The sequence below is a fragment of the Peromyscus eremicus genome, chromosome 20, assembly GCF_949786415.1.
Source record: "Peromyscus eremicus chromosome 20, PerEre_H2_v1, whole genome shotgun sequence".
NCBI classification, from domain to species: domain Eukaryota; kingdom Metazoa; phylum Chordata; class Mammalia; order Rodentia; family Cricetidae; genus Peromyscus; species Peromyscus eremicus.
This window is the reverse complement of record NC_081436.1, coordinates 48592270-48603398: the sequence shown is the minus strand read 5'-3', so window position 1 is coordinate 48603398 and position 11129 is coordinate 48592270. Positions and strand designations below refer to the sequence as shown.

The 11129-nt window shown below is 40.6% G+C and overlaps 1 long non-coding RNA gene across 1 annotated transcript; it reads right to left on the bottom strand.

Moving 5' to 3' along the window:
* Positions 1-707: 707 nt before the first annotated feature.
* On the bottom strand, positions 708-9260 carry LOC131897155 (uncharacterized). Its single transcript, XR_009375582.1, has 3 exons — positions 8859-9260; positions 7276-7374; positions 708-1731 (listed from the first exon to the last, which is right to left on the bottom strand). It is a non-coding gene; the product is annotated as an uncharacterized LOC131897155 (long non-coding RNA).
* Positions 9261-11129: the final 1869 nt, after the last annotated feature.

The following is an 11129-nucleotide window of genomic DNA, read 5'->3' as shown; positions in this document are numbered from 1 at the left end:
GCCTTTATGTTCACTGCAGTGAAACCGTGAGTGGTCATTCACTAAAACTGGCCATTAGTCTATTCTTATTTTTTAACCCGTGCATGCGTGCATGCACACTCATGTGTGCGCACACACTTGCCTTTTTTTTTTTTTTTACTTTTATGCATTTTTCTCTATGTTCTTCTCTAATATAAATCTGGGAAGGTGATAAATGTAGCTGATGCATCTTTGTATCCTTAAAACTCAAATTTCTAAGCTGAGATCAGTGGGAATGTTAGTGGATGTTATAACAAATGAGAGCTAGATAGACACAAAGTTAAATACATGTGTGAAACAAGAAGAGAATGTAGAATCCAGTGTTTCTTACACAGAACATCTGTTTTCACTTGGTAACTCCTTTAGGACTAGTGTTTCTTAGGACCTAAAATGACTCAAATGGAAATATTAAATACAAGACAGCATTCATCCTTTTTCTTTTTTTAAATTTGTTGATTATTTTTTACAATATATTTTAATCTTATTCAATCTTATTCTTTCACTTTCTTAGATCTATTCTCTTTCTTATCCAGCACACTTTATGCCCACCTTTTTTTGATAAATGTATCAAGTTTTTAAATCACAGGAATTATGAATTATTAGAAGATTGTGTATTTAGCATAATGATGTCTGTGATGGCTTGTCTTCACTACACTGTCAACTTGACCCAGTTTAGAATCACCTAGGAGACATACCTCTGGGTCTGTCTATAGGCAGAAGTTTCTATACTGTCTGCCAGTTCCCAAATAACCAACAAAGTGACTTAATGTTAATTATAAATGCTCAGTCAACAGCTCAGGCTTGTTACTAACTAGCTCTTTCATTTTAAGTTAACCCATATTCCTTATTTACACTCTGCCACATGGCAGTACTTTTATTAACATGGCATGTTCATCTCCTGCTCCCTCTGCATTGGGCTGGCAACTCTGCCCTTCTCCCTCCCAGCATCTTTAGTTTGGTTGCCCCGTCTATACTTCCCGCCCAAGCTTATTCTCTTCAGCTATTGGCCAGTCAGCTTCTTTATTAAACCAACCACAGTGATATATATTCACACAGTGTAAAGAAATATTCCACAGCATCTGTCTGTGAGGGAATTCCTAGTGATGTTTTACTAAGGAAAAGAATTGCATCCTGAACATGGGGCTTCCCATAGGTGAGAGCCCCATATTGAATTAAAGAAGGATGGAGTGAGAGGAGTGCCACCATCCATCTCTCTCTCTGCTTCTTGGTTGTGAGTGCAATGCGATCAGCCATCTCATCCTCCTGCTTCCTCAGCTAGAGCCTCTTATCACATGCTGACCTACACCTTAAACCATGAGCCAGAACCAACCCTTTCACTCGTGAGCTGCTCTTATTAGGCATTTTGTCACAATGGTGAGATACAAAATGGACACAGGGTCATTTGTTGAATATTTAAGACAATAGGCTTCAAGAGGTCCCATTTATTAATTGTTGCTCTCAGTGTCTGTGCTACTGGTGTTATGTTTAGGAAGTGATCTCCAGTGCCAATGCATTTAAGACACTTCTTACTTTCTCTTCTATCAGGTTCAAGGTAACCAGATTTACGTTGAGGTCTTTGATCCACTTGGACTTAGGTTTTGTGCATGGTGACAGATATGGATCTATTTGCAGTCTTCTACATGTTGACATCCCGTTATGCCAGCACCATTTGTTGAAGACAATAGGCAGCAGCACTTGGTCAACAGATCAGTTCTGACACAAAGGAGAGGTGAAGTGACTTTAGTAAGACAATCCTAGAAACTCCACTCTAAACTCTCTGTGCAGGCCAAGATGAAGGAACCAAGAATCTGGACCAGGGGCATGGCTCAGTGGTGGAGTGTTTTGTCTGGTGTGTGTAGGGCCCTAGGTTCAACTCCCATTATCAGGAAAAAAAAAACAAACAAAGAAACAAAACCACAGAAATAAATCCTCATTGAGTGAAGGGAGCACCAACGGCCAGTGGAAGGTGCCTTTTAATCAAGGGGCTTTTGAAGGAGGTGGTTTCATTCCTTTTTTTTTTTTCCTGGTGAGGATAGAAAATGATAGTGGGCTGTGGGTTCCAGCCTCTTTACAGGAGGCAAGTAGATTATGTCAACTTAGATGGGGATAAAGAGGGCAGTGAGCAAGGAGCTATTAACTCCAGACTGAAGTGCCTACAGATAAATCAACCTCTCAAGTGTCCTCCTTCCTCTGTGGTGATGCTGCCCAGCAGCTGGTAGTTTAGTGTTCACTTTGGGGTGCCTGCTTTGTCACTGAACACAGAGATTGTCATCATTTTCGTTGAGAATGGCTGGAGCAAGTGTGGATTTTACAGACACTGATGTAGCGACTTTAAAGGCAATGAAAGATGGTTATGATGAATATACAAGGGTATATATACATACAAGATTAAAATATACCAATATGCTTAGCATTGAGCAGAAAAATATTCACCTCATTTCCTCCCTGTTGTGAGAGTGGATGTTTAAGACGAATTGAAAATCAGCTATGCCTCGCTCTCCATTTATTCTTCAGCCTTGCGGCTCATTGTTGCAATGAGACTTCCATCCACTTTTAAAACAGATTTTTAAAGATCAATGTCTCTGATCTGTGTTATGTAACAGTCTTTCAGCATGCTCTCAGTAGGATAAAGTTAATAAAATCAGGGAAGGTCATTGTAGTAGTTAGGGTTTCTTTGGCCGTGATAAAACAGCATGACCAAGGCAGCTTATAAAATAAAGCCTTTAATTAAGTTTCAGAGGGTTGGAGTCCATGATGGCAGAGCAAAAGCACAGTTAAGAGCTTGCGTCTTGATTGGCAAGAGGGAGAGAGGGAAGGAGGGAGGGAGGGAGGGAGAGAGAGAGAGAGAGAGAGAGAGAGAGAGAGAGAGAGAGAGAATTTGGAATGGTGGAAGTCTTCTGAAACCTCAGAGCCCACTCTGAGTGATACATCTCCTCAGACAAGGTCACACCTTCTATTCCTTCCCAAACTGTTCTGTCAACTGGGGACCAAGTATTCAAATACATGAGCCTATGAAGGTCATTCTCATTGACACCAGTGCAAACATTGAGCTATCATATGTAGTACAATGGGTAAGAAAGTTTAGATGTTGCCTCTAATCTACTTAAAAGCTGGGTGACCTTGAGTAAGTCATTTCACCTTCTGTGCCTCAGTCATTTAATTTTTATTTTTTAAAATTATTTATTTATTTATTTATTTTTGGTTTTTTGAGACAGGGTTTCTCTGTGTAGTTTTGGTGCCTGTCCTGGATCTCGCTCCATAGACCAGGATGGCCTCAAACTCACTGAGATCCTCCTGGCTCTGCCTCCCCGAGTGCTGGGATTAAAGGCATGCGCCACCACCACCTGGCTCATTTAATTTTTAAAAGGAAGGAAGTAATCATATTTTTCCTAATGGATTATTTGGGGGATTAAATTAGAGAATACATATAAATTACTCAGAGCTGTGGCATACATAAATCCAGGAGAGTAGTTACAGTTTGATAAGAGTTTTAATACTCTTATTAAATAATAGAGTAACAGAGGGCAGTGGCTGGAGTTGTTTTATATGGTTTTAATATCAAGCTGCTTTCAAGCTCTTTGTTCACCATAAAAGTTGCTAAATAATAGCAGAATACTATTTCCACAGTGTTCAAATTGACTTTTCTTTGTCTTCTCAGAAATTTCATTACTGTATATTTCTTTAGATGATCAGAACTCTTCCTTTACAGATGTCACAGTTTTAGGCCAATAATAAATTTTTAGGCCAGACAGATGTAGAACCACCGTGAAGATAGTGGATAGGTCTTGCTTCTGCAGAACTGACATTGGATCAGTGGTCAGAGAGGAAGTGAGGGTATACGTATACTGATATCAGAAATACTTGGGAAGGAAATAGTGAAATATGATAGGAGAGTGACTCAGTGGAGGAGAGAAGGGAAAATCTGATTGGCTGCTGAAACCTTGCTGAACAGATCTTGAGTTGGAGGGGAGGATGAAGAAGAGGCATGCTTTTAAGTTTTATTTAGTGTAATAGACTCATTGTGGATCATTGTTTCCTTTCCAACAAGTTGTCTAGACCAATGTTCCTCAAAAGAATCATGAGAGAAACAGTTTATAGGATTTTAAGATGGTTTTATAGGTACCAATATTGTGTACCACAACAGGAAGAAATAAATAGCATTATTTTTACTACCATGTTCAACACAGTACACCAAATTGTTTCAACATGTTACTATATGTAACAGTTGGCCCATAAAATATTTTATGGCCTCTCAGATGAGCACACTTTTTACATAAACATTATTTTTTATTATTTTTAATTATGTGTGTGCCTGTACACAAGTATGGGTATTTGAGTGTGGGTACCAGCCAAAGCCAGAGGTGTCAAATTTCCCTGGAGCAGTATTTATAGGTGGTTGTGAGCTGCCCCATGTGGGTGCTGGGAACCAAACTCAGGTCCTCTGGAAAAGCAGTATCTGCTCTCAACCACTTAGCCTTCACTTTAGACCAGTGGTTCTCAACCTATGGGTCATGAACCCTGTGTGTGTGTGTGTGTGTGTGTGTGTGTGTGTGTGTGTGTGTGTGTGATGACCCTTTCACAGGGGTAGCATATCAGATATTTACATTATAATTCATAATGGTAGCAAAATTATAGCTATGAAATAGCAATGAAAACAGTTTTATGGTTGGGGTCACCATGACCACTAAAGAGTCACAGCATTAGGAAGGTTGAGAAGAACCACTGTAATAGACTGCATTATTTTGCATTTTTAGCATGGCTAAGTCTGAAACGGCCATATATGTGCTTGCCTGTAAGATCTGGTTTTGCTTTAAAATTAAAAATATTTAGTTGCCTGATTGGTTAGTAAATAAAACACTGATTGGCCAGTAGTCAGGCAGGAGGAAGTATAGGCGGGACAAGGAGAATAATTCTGGGAAGTGGAAGGCTGAGTCAGAGACACTGCCAGCTGCCGCCATGACTAGCAGCATGTGAAGATGCCAGTAAGCCATGAGCCACGTTGCAAAGTATAGATTTATAGAAATGGATTAATTTAAGATATAAGAACAGTTAGTGCCGGGCGGTGGTGGCGCACGCCTTTAATCCCAGCACTCGGGAGGCAGAGCCAGGCGGATCTCTGTGAGTTCAAGGCCAGCCTGGTCTACAAAGCGAGTTCCAAAGGCGCAAAGCTACACAGAGAAACCCTGTCTCAAAAAACCAAAAAAAAAAAAAAAAAAAAAGAAAAAAAAAAAAAAGAACAGTTAGCAAGAAGCCTGCCACGGCCATACAGTTTGTAAGCAAAAAAAAAAAAAATTTAGTCGCTCTTTAAGATAATATTTTCAGACCTTTGATTTAGATGATCACATTTCCCATGAAGGCTGTGGGGCCCTAGGATAGGGAGCAACCTGACTTTTTGTGTCTTTAGAATTCAATATAATGCCAGGCATAGTTGAAGTTTAAACATTAAAAATGTTTGATTAATTTATATGAGAATACAAACTGCTGCTCACAAATACATGGGGTTATTTTTAGACTAACAAATATTTTTTTTCTGGTGGTTTTGTTATAATTTCATATGGAAATAAAGCAGTAATTAGCTTTAAGTACATTTCTGACCAGTCCTCTGGATTCACTTTCTCTCATGGATTCCACGTGTGTGTGTGTGTGTGTGTGTGTGTGTGTGTGTGTGTGTGAGAGAGAGAGAGAGAGAGAGAGAGAGAGAGAGCGAGAGAGAGCATGTGTGTACCTGTGTGTATGTGAAGTGTGAATCTATTTAGTTTTAGCAAATAAAAACATGGAATCAGCCGGGCGGTGGTGGCGCACGCCTTTAATCCCAGCACTGGGGAGGCAGAGTCAGGTGGATCTCTGTGAGTTCGAGGCCAGCCTGGGCTACCAAGTGAGTTCCAGGAAAGGCGCAAAGCTACACGGAGAAACCCTGTCTCAAAAACCAAAAAAAAAAAAAAAAAAAAGAAAAAAAGAAAAACATGGAATCAGATATTGAGGGTGAAAGCTGTGAAAGATCAGAGAAGCAGAGCAACCAGCCACTAGAGAATTCTTACATCTATGAATTCTTAGACCGAATGGGCTCCAGATCCTGTCTCCACCTGCCTAGTGCTGGGATTAAAGGCATGCACCCCATCGCCTGGCTCTGTTTCTCTTTTAGACTGGTTCAATCTTGTGTAGCCCAGGATTGAATTCCTGCTTCCTCTTTCCAAGTGCTGAGATTAGAAGTGTGAGCCACCACTGCCTGGCCTCTATGGTTAACTCGTGTCTAGCTCCACCCTCTGATCTCCAGACAAGATTTATTTGTCAGAACACAAACAAAATAACATACAATGTGTGTGTGTGTGTGTGTGTGTGTCCACTCTCTCCCATTTTAGTTGCTGATTTTTGTCAATGTTTAATCACAAGAAGACAATAAATGCTATTTTCATACCTTGTTGATTTCTGATACACATTTGTATTAAAGGATGCATCTTTGTTTCTTTGCCTCTTGCTGTGATAAAATTACCTGACAAAGGCAAGTTAAGGAAGAAAGGACTTATTCTGGCTCACATTTCCAGGCCACACTGTGTGTAGGGAAGGTGTAGCCACTGGAGCTTGAGGTAAGTGGTCACATCATATTCAATGTCGAGAAAAGCAAGGAGTGATGACTACTTCCATTCAGATCATTTCTCCTCTTCATTCAGCCCAGGGACCCAGTCCACAAGAATGGTGTTGTCGCCTACATTTGGGCTCACCTGACCTACTCAGGGCATATCTTGAGGCTGACCTAATCTAGAAAGTCTCTCACAGGTGTGCCAGTAGACTTGTGTTTTAGGTAACTCTAGATACTGCCAAGTTCAACACCTGTGGCTAAAGTTTTCCTGGTCCTGCCCAGCTTCTGCAGGGTGGACCCAAGTAAACACACAGAGGCTTATATTAATTAAAACTGCTTAGCCTAGCTCAGGGTAACTATTGACTAGCTCTTACACTTAAATTAACCCATAATTCTTATTTATGTATTTATAAATTCTTATTTAGCCACATGGCTTGGTACCTTTTCTCAGTTCTGCCTTCACATCTTGCTTCCTCTGTGTCTGGTTGGCGACTCCTGACTCAGCCTTCCTGTTCCCCAAATTCTCCTCCCTGCTTATCCTGCCTATACTTCCTGCCTAGCTACTGGCCAATCAGCACTTTATTTATTAACCAATCAGAGCAACACATTCACAGCATACAGAGCGATATCCACAGCAAATACCAATATTAATAATCAGAGTGGTTGTACTATTTACTTACTGTTCCTGTTTCATTCTTTCTCTTTAGTGAGTTTGGGACCAATATTGACCACAACAATAATCCCATCACCCAGCACAGGGAACTGGTACAAGGTGTGCTCTGTTGAGTAAAGTATTAAAAACACGATAAAATACATAAAATTATATATAGGGACAAAGTATTAGAAGACTATTTTAGACACTATTTTAGCAGTAGAAACAAAGATGCTGAGGGGAAGAGTCATAAAAAACCAAGACTTGTTTGAAGAACTGCAAACAGTTAATACAGCTGAAATGTTGAGGGCATGGCAGGTCAGAATGTAGGAGGTAAGGCCCCTGAAGTAGGTATGGTACTTTGAGATGTGGGCATAACCATACTTTCAGGTTTTATCTTGAAACCTCTCAAGTGCTAACAAGAGCCAGACAGTAAGAACAGTACCAGGTACAAGATGATGGAATAGAATTGTCTATTCCTTATGTGCAAGAGGGCAGTCCTGGAAGACAGGGTTCTGATGAACTGGAGAGAGCTTACTTACAGTCGATTATTGCAACCTAGTTTCCAACTGAGGGAGAGTACAAACGTTTCCTCAATATAAGAAACCCTCACAAATTAGTCATGTACATCCCCATAAATAAAATTAAAAAAAAAACCATTTTGATCGTCCACATTCTCTAGTGAGAAGCCAACATGGTGATAAATAATAAATAATAACATATATTAAATAATAAATAATTCATGAAATTAGTAAATATTAAAATCATGGTAATATCAAATAATTGTAGAGATAGGAACAAAATGTCATACCATCTTATACTAGAGAAAATCTTAGTTATTATAGAGCTTCTCAAAAGCAATTTAGCATTAATGACTGACAAGCATATATATATATAACACTACACTATGGTCTGTTATAGGGATTTAAGAATTTCAACTTTTAGGAAGCACAAAGAAATTAATAGTAATTTTGATGCATGTATTAGAAAAGGGATTTGTCAGAAAACTACAGACTACAAATTAAAACAAATTCATAGTTTAGAAGGTGGTCTTAGGAAAGATAAGCTACAGGGTCATGGCCTTTACTGCAGTGTGCTTTTGAAACCCTGGCTCCATGGATTTTTATCAGGCTTGGTTGAAATGGACTAAAGGGGTTATTAGCCTGTTAGCTGGAGACACGTTTGGGTTAAACAAAATTAACCTTTTTTTTTTTTTTAACTGTAGAACTTTTCTCAGAATTTGTGTACCTTGTGAGCCTTCCGAGTGGGCTCTTGTAGTAAGCGTTTCAAATGCTATTCTTAGAATTGCAAACGTAGATTTTCAATGAGTTTCTCAAATGATTAGTGTTCCCTGGGTTCCATATTGGGAGGATGGTGTCTTTCACAGAGTTAAACATGTTGTGAAGTGGGGTTTTGAGTGGATAAATGTATGAACTGCTCTGCTTCTCCAGACAACCAAAAGCAGGCTGCAGAAGCTCAAACATCTGGTTCCGTTCACACGCCTATGGCTCATACTTTTCCTCGATGCAGGGTTAACTGATGCTGTATCTCCAGGCATATCATCTTGTGGTCCTTTCCCAGCCAGGAACCATGACTCTTGTAATCACTTACCTAATATAATCAGACTGTAGCACCCCAATCTGTATTTGCCTCACCTTCTGGGGTCCTTGCAGCTAATCCTATTTCTGTGAAAGATGCTTCTGCACTGAGGACCGGAGGGACGTTCTTCTTGGGAAGAGACAGTGGAAGAATGGCTTCCCAGTTCAGACCACAGAGAGAACACCTGGCCATCTGCAGCTGGGCGCTTCTATGAACGAGCACATTAAAACGTATCGTCTTCTTCTCGGGGCTGCCGCACATCAGTTCATAGCACTGGCGTGGTGCTTAGGAGTTATGAAGGCAAGGCAGGAGGGGGACGCAGGTGGTAGGACAGATGAGAACTGTGAGTACTCCTCACAGCAGAGAACAAAGTGTTCACTCGGTGAATCTTGCTGATTGCAATCTCCTGGCTGACTTTTGTGAGCTTCAGTTATAATTAAGTTCCATATATTTTATTGATATTAGTGACCTGTCAGCATTTTGGGGAACTAAGTGCTAAGCATGGAATGTAATAACACTATTTATCTTCCACATGGGTGCATTTCAGGGTGATGGATAAAGATAAGTCAAGAGCGCCCACACAATTTCATGAAACTTCCATTTGTCTTTGCTTTTAAGAAAGTACAGAGAAGGATTTTTTTTTCTCTCATTTTGCTCAGCAGAAACAGCAAAGAAAAATGCTTAATGGAAAGCAAGTCTGCCCTGAAGAAATTCTTGCGTAAGAGCTTTTAGATCAATGCTCAAAGTAATGCCACACTCCCAGAAATTGACCTTTCTCTGGCTGTACGTGATATCCTCTCATAGGGTGGAACTGGGCTTGTTAACCTTTCACTTTATAGTGATTCCCGGTGGTCTAGAGAGCAGCAGGCTTAGATGAAGCACACTGAGTTTGGTTCTAGTTCCGTCTAAGTGTGCAGACTTAGACAAGTCCATTTATCTCTTGGATTGTTTCTTCTCTTACCTGAAGAATGGCTAGACCGTGTGCGTGCATTCTGTACTCATAATCTGTCAGGCCTTGTGCTGTGAAATGGAGATATTTTATCTTGCTTAGTTCTCAGAGAATGAATACAAGAAGAAAAGCGTCCCCATTGTAAAGAGAGGAAACTGGGATCTGGAGAGACTGGATGGCTTGTCCGAGGTCACAGAGCTAGTGAAGTGGCAGGAGATGTACACGATGTAACCGCCTTCAAAGCCCTGGTACCACCGGCTACTCTGAAGTCCTGAGAGTAAGGAGCCAAGATGCTGATTGAGTGCAAGTGGTAATTAGCCAATCTTCTAGCCATGTGAAGCAGAACCCGAGCAGCCCCGAGTAGCTCCTGAAGGGTACATCCTCAGGAAATACTAAGAAGAAAAATAAGAGAGTATTTCTTAATTGGAAGATTACCCACGCTTAGAGGGCTTATGCTTGGTTGCTAACAGAGCTGCAAAGTTGAATATAGGAAAAACATCAGGCTTGTCTTGCCCAAAGGCTGTGCCTTTTAGTCCACACTGTTCTCTATCTCCGGCCCTGCTGCTCAAAAGCTGACAGCTGCGTGTTTTACAGCCTCTTCCAGCAAATCATGCTTTTCCCTGCCTGTAGTCTTGCATTTACTCATCTCCATAGAAGGTTCTTCCTACAGCCATCCCCTTCCTGTTCTCCACGACTTCATTCAAATGTCAACCTGTACTAGAAATCCAGCCCACCTAGTTATTTACCTTATGCTTTGTTTGTTTCCTGGTGAGTTGTTTGCCCTTCTCAACACATTTTAATGCCCTGTGCTCTATAGTTGACTCACACAATGCAAGGCTCTTACTGGAGCCCTGTTCGTTAGTGCTTAGTAAGGGAGACTGATGTGAGAGCTTTGGGGAGACTCCTGACGCCTAGGCAGGGGCCTTAGTTAGGAGGCAACTGTTATTCTATTAGTCTGCCAGTCATCTGTATCTGAGGATTGTGGGAGTACAATTCTTGTCTCTACCTTTATGAACAGGCTTTTCTTTTTGTTCTCTTGTTTACTTGCTATTCAGATGACTACCAGGTGCCCTTGGGGAAGGTTAAAGTCATGAGAAAGAGCAGGATGGTTGGAGTTACCCAGAACTTGGGTTCAACTCAAATTATGCTTCCTACAATGTGACCTTGGCTATGTCCACATATAGCTACCTAAGCCTAAGCTTCTTCATATATACAGTACTTTACAGGATTATCTGAGCTTAATTAAGATGTTTGTGAAGAATTTTAAAACAGCATTTGGCAAACTCTGTGTTATTTTAACTTTCTTGGAAATAAGTTTTGGTCTCAACGGATGC